General features: G+C 33.6%; 1 protein-coding gene across 1 annotated transcript in view; it reads right to left on the bottom strand.

Moving 5' to 3' along the window:
• The window catches only part of bin3 (bicoid-interacting protein 3), a 48,132-nt gene extending 42,628 nt beyond the window's left edge, over positions 1-5,504 (bottom strand). The window contains exon 1 of the mRNA XM_073992304.1: positions 5,127-5,504. The gene's annotated coding sequence lies outside the window, so the exon portion shown is untranslated. The remainder of the gene's footprint in view (positions 1-5,126) is intronic.
• Positions 5,505-11,773: the final 6,269 nt, after the last annotated feature.

Consider the following 11,773-nt stretch of genomic DNA (forward strand, 5'->3'; position numbering starts at 1 on the left):
GTAAGTGTACGGACGAATAAACAACACAACGAAGACTGTGGATGAATGTTCGTTTATTCTTTTGGAGTGTTAGATACAGTTTGAGCATTTATAGATTCCATTGCTGTGCGCCGCATAGGTATGAATTTGTGTTGTTAGTAATACCAAGACGTAGTAGCGTTGTCAAAAAAGGTTATTTATTATAATAACCGATTTTATGGTGTGTAGAAGTAATTGGGGAAATAAATAAATGAATTGACAGATTGTGCGTTGTGTGGAAATCATATTAGAAGGCAAGCTGATGTGTGAGGTTTAGTTGAAGATGTCTATAGGTAGAGTTCTGGAACAATCAAGTAATTTACGATGTTGTGTGGAGGCCAATAATTAGAAAGAAAAAAAAACGTTGGTAAAAGTTTGCCCAAAATCAGATGCGAAAATATTTCAAGAAAGTGTTCACTAGTTATTCACCTCGATAACAAGAAGCTTCATATCTTCGATTCTCAGAATCGAAGTATGATATGAAAATAGTCCCGCCTCTGTCCCCTCTGGAATGTTTCTGGGAAATTTCAATTTATTATTTTATTACAACCAGATGTAATCCAAAAGTACCTATTCTCATTCCAAAGTAAATTAATCATTTGCTGCAATTAGTCAACTGCATCAACTAAAAGTCATTCCTCCATCCAACCAATCAAATGAAATCACGTTTGATGAAATTGTGAAATTGGGCGCCAGTAGTCCTACTCTACCGAATACCTTCTTCACATCTTATTAACATTATAAGGCCACATGCACTTAAATAACGCAACGGATGGGTTGGGTGGGTGTTTGTAGATAGGTGTTATTTGTTTATCAGTCACATAATATTTTATTTAATAAAACCCCGTATTAAACGATGATGTACGATGTACATGCACACGAATGTATTCTTTTATTTGTTTTTGTTTTTAATCACCACTTAAAATCAACGATGGCAGCGAAAATAACAACAACAACAACACCAATCAAAGATTGCACTTTCATCAATTTTGTTAGCACGAGACCTGCCACACAGTTAACAAACCACAGAGAAACAATCTCAATGATATCACACATTTCTGCCCCTTACCGAGAAAAGAGAGAGAATCGAGTGCAAAAAATTTCAATTCAATGTCTAGCTAATTGTTGTTGGAACACATTTTACCTATGTCCCCCTGGCGTTTTTCTTTTATTTTATCTATCATCTATCCATTCCATACATATGCCCACCATTCAAAAGAAAGCAAAGCCATGCTTTACCATTTCCTCTTCCTCCCTGTCTTTAGTTTTCTCACAACCAACCAAGTCCAGAACAAACAACGTTAAAAAATAAACTTACAGACCCATCCATCCCATCCATATTTAAACCTAAAAACAGCAGCAGCAGCAACGAAAATGAACCCCACCGAGAACTTGTTTTTTTGTCGTTCTTTCAGTTCGTTCTAAACTTTACTGACTGTGGCTGTTGTTGCGATGTTTTTGTACTATGTTCGAATTTATGGAAATTATGCAAATTTAAACGCTTTAATGGAGGGAAAGAGAACAAAGTCAAGGCGCAAAAAATGTGTTTCAATTACAATAGCAAATTAATTGAAATCACAGAAAGTGATTCGTTGGTTGTTTCGTTTGTTAGGTATTTTCAGGGCGTTAATGAGAGGTGAGTTCGAGAGGGAGAGTGCAAGAATGAGAGATTTATAATTTCCCACAAACGATGCATATTGGGAAAATTTTCTATAAAATAATGGCTTTAGTTAAGTTTATTTGGTAAACAAATTTGCATAAAAATTATTTTAAAAATATTAGGAAATTTTATTTAAATCCATAAAAAGAAAACCCAAAACCCAGAACTGTAAGAATTTACTAATTTTTACTATTTTTCAATATCATAGAGGAAAAATTGTTATCGTGGTACCATGGCGGAATAAGGTGTTACATCGATAACAATAGGCCCATTTACCACACCAAACATCAACATTTGTTGGCAAATTTTGACGTTTGGTCTGGTAAATGGTCCGATTATTGTTACCGATGTAACACCTTACTGTTCCACCATGCGTGGTACTAATTTATAGCTAAAAATTAATAAGTAAATTTGTATCGAAAATAAAAGTTGACTTCCAGACTTTCGATTTTTACCTTCAACTAAAAAATAAAGTAATTCCTTTAAATAGACGAATTCCACAGAAGATGTCGACGAAAGGTCGGGAAAAATGCAATAAAAACAAACTGTTTTATTTGCAAAAACACAACAAAAGGTCAAAAATACTTTTACCAACACAGGCGTACTTTTTGAAAAACCTGAGAACCATGAACCTCTAGTCGCCTACAAGTTTTCTAAAAAAACCTTTTTTGTCCAGTATAGATTCTACTCAGGGATGCATTTTGGTCCCCGTGCTACTAGGCATACCTAGTCGAAAGCAAAAGTCGACATTTAGGGGTCGATTATGGATAGCAACCCAACTCCAATTGCGTTGCCAACCGCAAATTTAGTAATAGAATTTTCTATTTCCGCATTAAAATGTATATTTAAAATTAAATTAATAGCAGAAGGTTCAAAACACTGATATTGATTGAATTTGATAACAATTTGCGTCTTTTTACTAATTTTAATTGCATGATTTTCTCTTCTGGCTACGCAACTACAGTTGAGTTGCTATCCATAATCGACTCCTTAATCTTATCAATTTTTGGCTTCAATCTTTCGACTTTAACAAATCGGTTAAAAATCGAATTTCGATTATTTTCTAGTCAACTCAGCGTCGACTATAATGGGCTCCGTGGTCTATTTTGGGATTTTTTCTTGATAAATATAGCTGCAATCCATCAAAGGGCGTCATTAAACAACATTTTTATGAAAAAATTTTTATTAGGAAAATCGAAAGACGATCATAAAAAAATTGACTTTTTTATTTTCTCCATAACCAAAAGTCGATTATCGAGACAAAAAGTCGATGAATCTATAGTCGACTAGAAATTTCTGGGAAGTCCATACTACTCCAGATATGCGTAACCCTACATGGATTTATCCATAAAGTCTGAAATACAGCGGGAAGGTCGGACAAGTATCAAAGTGGAGACCCTATATAAACATTTGCAAGTGGAATGACTACTTTTTACATAGTCCGAGGTAATTTATGGAATTTAAATGCAAATATTTTTGTAATTTGATTGTTTATTGAAAATATACAAAACAAAGCTTGGACTCACTTGCACCAATAGTCGGCACTTTAAGGATTTTGTTATCTTCAGTCCTTCCGAGTCTAAATGTCCTATCAAGTTGAATATAAGTTGTTATGATTCGTAATTTTCTGTAGATTTAGATTACATAAACAACTTTTTTGATTAATTAATTAATTTTCCACAAAGTTAGCTGACAAATGGTCCGTTCCTTTACTTCTGAAAATGGTAAAACCGGCAAAAGTAGTAAAAGCTGTAAACTGGTCCCATATGAATTGTGTTGTGTCTGAAGTAACAGAATGCTTTTCGAGTAGAAAGTAGTAAAACTTGAAGATTCTTGAACGTAAAGGAACAGAGCTAATATTGTTTAAGTATTTTTAAATTTATTTTCGTATTTGGTTTTCGCAGTTTTTAGTTATTTGAGTTCAAATTCCAAAAGTGCCGACTACTGGGACATGCCGACATTAGTGGCGGTATTATGCCAAAACAACCTGTTATACGACAACTGTTGAGTGAATTTAGCGCGATTTCGACATGTTATGTGATCGGTTAGTTTTTAAATCCAATGAATATCTCAACCTCATGCCTCCAGTACCATCTCTGTTCATAAAAATGCATCCAGGTCAATATAAAACACCTACTTTTTGGGACAACTTTTTTATAAATTCGATTATCACTCGTACATTACATGATATAGGCATTTGAGTTGCAAATGTTTTAAGAAGCACTGTATATGGTCACCATAAATGGCCGAAGACGTATGTATCTCAAAAAAAAAAAAAAAATCAAAATTGGTTTTTTGATTGAATCTGGTATAGGCAAATTGAGAAAACATACTCTTAGTTTTTTTGTGAACCATAAACAATTAAAAGTTCATGCAATTTTTTATTTATATTTTTTAATAATTTGCATTGTGGACGATTTTAGACAACATTAACGTTTAAAAAATTTTGAAATAATTAATGAAACATCAAGAAAAATTAAATATTAATTCTCCCTTAAATTTGCCTCTCTCTCTCGATTTTGCTCAGCTCTGATCTAGTACATAAAACTAAAATACAGATTTTGTTGTAATGACGGATGTCAAAACAAAGCGTCTCCGCGGTTTTTGGTTTCATGGCCATGTTTATATTAAACCTTTTTTTAAAAAAAGACCTAAAATTTTATTCTATTTTTTATCATAATATGTGTCAATTGGTGCCTATTATTATGTGTGTTCGTTTACTCAAAATTTGTACAAATTGTTACTGGATGTTGTTCGTTTACTTTACAGTACAATGCAAAAGAACTTAGTCGATTACAAGAAGTTACTGGACTTGTACAAATTGTTGAGTAAACGAACACACCTATTATTTTCAAGAATTAGCTTTTTCAAACAAATAACGGTTATTTATTAGAATTGCTCAAAACAATTGTAACAGTAAGTTTACATTTACGAAATCTACTCGGTTTCAACTGCTAATTCCATTGCTTATACGTAAAATGAAATCCAATGGATCTCAGATGAGTTTTCATTTGACTTATACACAAATTAATTGACAGTAGATTTCGTAAATGTAAACGTACTATAAGTTTTTATTAAAAACAAATTTCACACAATTTGTTTACATCTTTAAAAATATTCCTTCGTATGTTCTAAAATTAAAATTGCGTTTTTAAATGTTTATCATTATTGTTGGTTTTGTTCCTCTACACGACCTTTTAACTTTACAACACTGAACTGACTGATAACGCTCACACTACGCATGTTGTTCTTGTCTTTTTTCCCCGATAGGTTTCTTTTTTCATTTACCCCCCAAGGTTTGCCCTACGAGAGCAATAATTTCATAGTATGGCAACCCTAGCTATATCAGAAATACTAAATAAAAACAAAAGTTTAAACATCACCGAAAAAATAAATAACTGTCCCCATAAGAAAATACCATTAGGAAGAAAGAGACAACCATACTTACATTTGTTCAACAACTGCTACGTGCCTCTCTTTTCCACGTATTAAAAACGTATTGATGGCCAGAGCACACACTATAATTCACACACTCACTCTTCAACAACCCAAACGATTTAATAGAAGAAAAAATGTTGCAAAAATTCAGAAATAATCCGAAAAATCTATTTTTTCACAATAAAAATCGTTTGGAGAATTTTTTCACAGAAGGAAAATTTATTTACTTTTAAATTTTCTTTAATATTTTTTTGTGATAATTAGTCGCCACATAAATAAGTAGTGGTACACTACTTTCGAATTTTCTTCCGTCTCCGTCGTGTGTCCGTGTTAAACTCTTAAAACTCACTGATGTCTATGGCTGAAGAGTGAATTTTGTTGTCACATTACGGCGAATTACTTCTGACAGAACATAATCTGTCAAAATTTGTAAATAAGGCGAAAAATGGATTCGTGGCGAATTTAATTCAACAAATAACAACAACAATCGTTTTAATTGCAAAATGTAAACAAACGTCTTGTTCTGACTGCGAATGAATAGGCCTGTTTGATAACTTCGCAAGTAAAAAGTATTTGCAAGTTCTTGCAACTACTTCTCATTTCTCTTTTACTGAACAAGTTTGTTATCGAACAGCATTTTGTAAACGTTTGTACAACTTTGGCATTTTATGTTGCGTTCTCAAAACACCTGTTTTATATGCAAGTGTAAAATGATAAATATAATAGACTAGCGGACCCGGCGAACTTCGTCTCGCTATTAAGGAATAAAATTTCATACAAAAACTCAATTTTCGATTTTTCCAATTTTCCGACTTTTCCAGAGAGATTTTCAAAAATTTTCTTCCGTAAAGACCTTCTCCTCGAAAATACGAATAACTGACAAAAAATTTTACAGAAATCGGCCTAGCCGTTCTCATTTTATGAATTACTATACATTTTTTACACCATTTTTATATATATAGATTTGTTCATAAGCTTTGTTCCAGAACTAAAAAGTGTTTTTACCTCTTTTACACATTTTACCCGAAAAAGCGTTCCCGTACACAAAAAAGTTGTAAAATGTTCACTTCTCTTTAAACAAAAATGACACTGAATGACGCTCTCTTTAAAAACTTTTTACTCGACAAATTTGAGCTGGTAAAAAATAGTAACATGGATGCCGGCGTCTGCTTGATTACTACGCCGCCTTTGACATTTGTTCCAGCTTTTTTTGTTTTGCGTTCCCGAGCTTTATGAAAAAACTTTTATGTGAGAACAATTTGTCTCTTACGAGTTTTACCATTAAAAAGTACGGGAACAAAGCTAATAAGTTTCCATGATGAAATTAGGTCTGTACGTCGATGGTCAGACTAGCAAGGTTTCATGAAACCAATTTCGTTAAAGTTTCTTTTCAAATTTCGTTAATGTCCACACACGTTAGCGTGAAATTTAAGATCTTTGCGTGTCCTCTTTATTTCACCATTCGCGTTTGTTGTGTTTCTTATACCAATAAAAACAAAAAAAGACATAAATAAACCAAAAAACAACATAAAATAATTAACATTAATAATTAAATTAATATTAATAGTTAAATTTTCACTGTTTCATTAATTAAATGTTTTTATTAAATATATTTATGTTTGTTTTGTTGTTAACGTTTGCTTGAGAAAATAAAAATGAAAGAAAATTGAAGAAAAAATCTTGCAACGAAGAACAAGAAGAGGTAGCACAACAAACACAGAAAACCATGTACATGGGTTTCACTACTTCATACCCCTCGCCTATAAACTTGACGTCGCCATGTTGAAATCGTGCTAGTCTGACCATCGACTACGATAACACAAACATTTGTACAAATTCGTAGAAATTTTTACTGAATGCTGTTCGATAACAAAATTGTCCAGCAAAAAAGAGCGAGTTGAGAGAGACTTTTTTTTGACAGTTCTGTGACTGAGAACTTGCAAATTTTTGCTCAGAAAATTTGTCCCGTAAAAATGTTTAAGTTTGGTCAACTGACTTTTAATCAGCTGTTCAATGTAAACAACTTGAAATGTTAACTTTTTTGACCCAGAAAATTTTAAAATATCAAATTTTTTAGATTCTAAAGCAGCCAAGATCACCCATATACGTTAACGTGACTGCAACAACAACATATGTTCTCTTTATTCTCATCTGTCGTGGTTTAGCAAAGGAAAGAATCGCTCAGAGAGACTTATGCACAAAATATTTTGAGCACCACCGTTCTAAAGCGTTGTGGATAGGATTATTGCATTAAAAAAGTAAAATGCAATTTTAAAATTTATGTTTTTGTTCCATTTGGTTTAAAATATCAAAAGAAACAAAAACAATTTTCATACATTTCCGGAAACAGCTGACTTTCTTGCGAGTTCTTAGTCCATATTAGGTCTGTACGATAACTCAACAATTTGTACAAATTCGTACAAATTTTTACTGAATGCTGTTCGATAATCATTTAATAAGTAAACAGCAATTTTAAAATTTATATTTTTGTTTCGATTGCTTGAGTGGAGTATTCCCCCATTGGCTAGACTTCACTTATTACCCTCTATTACAGAGAGTAATGTTTTTCAAAACGGACTGACAGTGTTGCAAAATTTTACTGATCGCTACCAATGTCATGATTTCATCCCGGCGAAGGGAATTATCAATTGGCTTCTCAGTTTTTGAAATGATGCCTTTTTAGTGATATTGGTAGCGATCAGTAAAATTTTGCAACACTGTCAGTTCGTTTTGAAAAACATTACTCTCTGTAATAGAGGGTAATAAATGAAGTTGAGCCAATGGGTGAATACTCCACTCAAGCAATCGAAATGAGATTGAATCTTCAACAATAAACAAAACAAACATTTATGTTTTTGTTCCGTTTGGTTTAAAATATCAAAAGAAACAAAAACAAATTTCATACATTTTCGGAAACAGCTGACTTTTTTGCAAGTTTTTGCAAATTGTTGTTCGATAACTTTCTGCAATTTTTCTTGCCTGAGAGAGTAAAATTCACTGGGAGAGGTTGCTGGAACTGACTGAGTAATTATTGCTGGGAAAGTTATCGTACACACCTATTTACATTAAGCTGGGTACCAGAGGTCCGCAAAATGCCACTCGCTTTTAATGCATATTCGCTATTTCGTGCCTTTTTCATTGCTTGCTATTGCCATCTCTGTTTAATGCTAATGCGTGCTTTGCATTTTCTTTTATGAGAGTGTGTCAATGCCACGCACACAACACACTAAAAAAGCTCGTTGTCTTTTTGTTGCACGCTGCCTTCGGAAAAACACGTTGCATTACAAAAAGCAGTATATATTTCTAGTCAACTTTACATGTTAATAAACATAAAAATTGAATGTTGAGACAATAAAAACAAATATTAATATTGGTGTTTATCGTATTATTAAAGAAACTCAAAGAAAAAGCGAAATTTGATACAATACTGTGTGGTGGTATGCAGTACTGTGCATACTGCATTTGCGAATCGTGTGAATACAAATGTAAAAGCAAGCAAGCACGCACTAAAGCAATGAATATTTTTTTGGGGTGAATCTGCTTTTGGCACAATCATATTTTTTATGTGCAAGGCACTGCACTATTCGCTTTTGGGAAAAGGCATGAGAGTGTGCCTTTTATATGCATTTTGCGGATCTCTGCTGGGTACACATTGTCAGTTTTGAATGACAGCTTTGCGTAAGCTTGCTAGTGTGGCCGTTCATTTTTGTCATTCATCATACACCCAATGTGTACTGCACTTTAGTAAATTTTCCATGCGTCAATTGTCAGTTTGTTGGTAAGAGAGGATGTTGAGAGGCAGACGGTTACCATATGCCTCACCCTCTCTCCTTCAAATTGACAATTGCCGCAAAGAAAATTGCCTAATGTAAATAGGGACTTACAAAATGTTGTTCGATAACTTTCTGCAATTGTTCTTCCCTGTGAGAAGTGGCTGGAACTTGCTGAGTAATATTTGCTGTGAAAGTTATCGTAAAGACCTATTATAAGGTGGCGTAAAAAACGTCGTGGTTTCAGTTGTTGTTGTACTACTTATGTGACCCTGACCTGTTAAATAGATCTTGGGATCAACTAAATTGCTTGCTTGTAGGCATCTTTAAGCGAGTGCTCCTTATAAAATGTATCGAACGGAGCGAATTTTCATAAAAAATTTATTTGACGTATACACAAAGGAATTGACGTTTGAAACCCAGTGGGTTTGCTAAATCCAATTATATATAAACGTCGTATAACTCGACAAAAAGCTCTAAAGGTCTGGGTACATAAGCTGCCTCGCCTGGTTGCCTTGCTTCATTTCTGACATAATAAAAATAAAAGAATAAAGAAGGCCGAGCAAATTTCGAACTGGGTTGCCCTTTTCTTTTATCAGAAGCAAGCAAGGCAAGCAGGCAAGGCAGCTTATGTACCTAGGCCTTAAAGGCCAGAACAGAATCAATCGTCGCTTGCTTTGCTCGCTTCCCCAAATGTCAAATTATAAAGGAATGCCAGAGCCTCTTTGCAAATTCGCCTGTGTTCTCCTTTAGGAGGCTCTGGCATTCCTTTATAATTTGACATTTGGGAAGCAAGCGACGATTGATTCTGTTCTGGTCTTAATGCAAGCGCCGTTTAAAATTACGCAAAATTATGAATGGAAGTTTTAAATAAAAGTTGACATCTGTTGCTATTGGTAGAGGTTAGCGAGTTTGTAACTTACCGAGAATACTCGGTAATATTAAAGTTGGGCTTACAGGTGGGCTTATTACCTAGACCCAACAAAAGGCGACGCATATAATAATTGTATTCTGTATTCTTTGTGGAAAGAAAATTCTAAAAGAAAATTAAAAACAAAAATATGAAATAAAAGAATTTATTAAGTATAAAAAATAAAACACACAATTTCTTTTTTTATATAATATTAATTAATATATAAGTATAAAAAAGAAATTGTGTGTTTTATTTTTTTTAACTATGTAGTGTACGCCTAAAGAGAAAAACGAGCTATAACAGTTTTTGGCTAATGCTAAGTTTACATTTACGAAATCCACTCAATTTCAACTGTCAATTCCATAGCTCAAACGTCAAATGAAATCTCATCTGGATTTCATTTGACGTTTAACCTATGGATTTGACAGTTGAATTCGAGTGGATCTCGCATGGCAGAACTACCAGGTAGTGGTATCACACCAGCTGATCGAATATGAAAAGTCAAATCCCTTTATAAAAAAATTATTTTTGTTGTAATTTCCCCAACAACATAAAGAAAGTTTTGACATAACATATTCAAAATTTTACGATGCCACTACCTGGGTAATTGTGCCATGGGATTTCGTAAATGTAAACCAAGCATAAGAATTTTGGGCATAAGTTGAGTGTTTGGACTGTATTCGAATCGATCATAAAAAAATTTTCGATGTCCTTGGTCACACTAGCGAGTTTCTTAAAACGAATAATAGGAAGAGACAACATCACAAACTGCAACTCAATCCCACGGCAGCGGGTTCTTACGTACCGGATTGGCCCGAACCCATTGTGTTTCGGCCAGCGGCTGCCAACCCAGTATTAAACCTATTCTTCTACGTAGGTTTCATGCTTCTACAACAACAACATCACAAACTCAGAAAACCATGTAAAGCGGTTTCACTACCTCATGCCCTATGAACTCGAAGTCGCCATGTTGAAACAACGCTAGTGTGACCTTCGACAATTTCGATTTAAACCAATGATGGCCACCGACAACAACTTTCCTATGTCCGCGGGCATACGACAAACACCTACACTGTAAACCAGAGGTGAGCACGCCTGTGTGCTAGCACACAGGCAAATTCTGAAGACGTGCTCTTAGTTTTTGTGAACCATAAACCATTTAAAGTTTATGCAATTTTTTAATAATTTGTATTCTGGACGATTTTAGACAAGATTAATGTTTAAAAAATGTTGAAGTAAATAATGAAACATCAATAAAAATTAAATATTAATTCTCCCTTAAATTTGTCTCTCTCTCGATTTTGGTCAGCTCTGCTGTAAACACATTCGTTCGGTTAACGCATTGTTTATGTTTCCACTCACACTAGCTGAAGTTATAATCTGCAAATGTGTTTTTTTTTTTTTTTGGCCATCACTGATTTAAAGTCTTATGCCAGACTATGAAAATTTTCATTGAAAACGTTTTTCCATTTTCTTCCAAATTTTCATTTACGTCTACACACATATATGAAATCATATGAAAATTTTGATATTTTCATTGCTTTGCATTGGTTTGAGAATTACGAATTTAAACACAAAGAATAATTTCAGATTACCGAACCTTGTGTACAGAGTTTCACCCCCTTCACACCTCTTGCCTATAAACTCATTTTCAGGTTATTGAAAATTTTCATAGTCTGGCATAAGACAAACTAAACTTATGTATGTAAAAACAAAGGGAATCATTTAACTTTCAGAGCCTATATCTCGGGAGGTATGGATTTCCCACGATATATGTATATATTTGCGTGATCAGGGACTGGATTCTTGTACTATGAAAATTTGAAATGAAAAATATTTTCTTTATCATTTTTTTCATTTGACATTTATTTCCTTTATACAAGTTTTCATTTTCATAGAAACTAAATTGAGCCCAGGACTGCAAGACCTATCTGTGGTAAAATTTTCAGTTCGATCCGTATACAGTCCAAACAT

The sequence above is a fragment of the Musca autumnalis genome, unplaced genomic scaffold (assembly GCF_047663935.1).
Source record: "Musca autumnalis isolate F117 unplaced genomic scaffold, ASM4766393v1 scaffold_5, whole genome shotgun sequence".
Lineage (NCBI taxonomy): Eukaryota > Metazoa > Arthropoda > Insecta > Diptera > Muscidae > Musca > Musca autumnalis.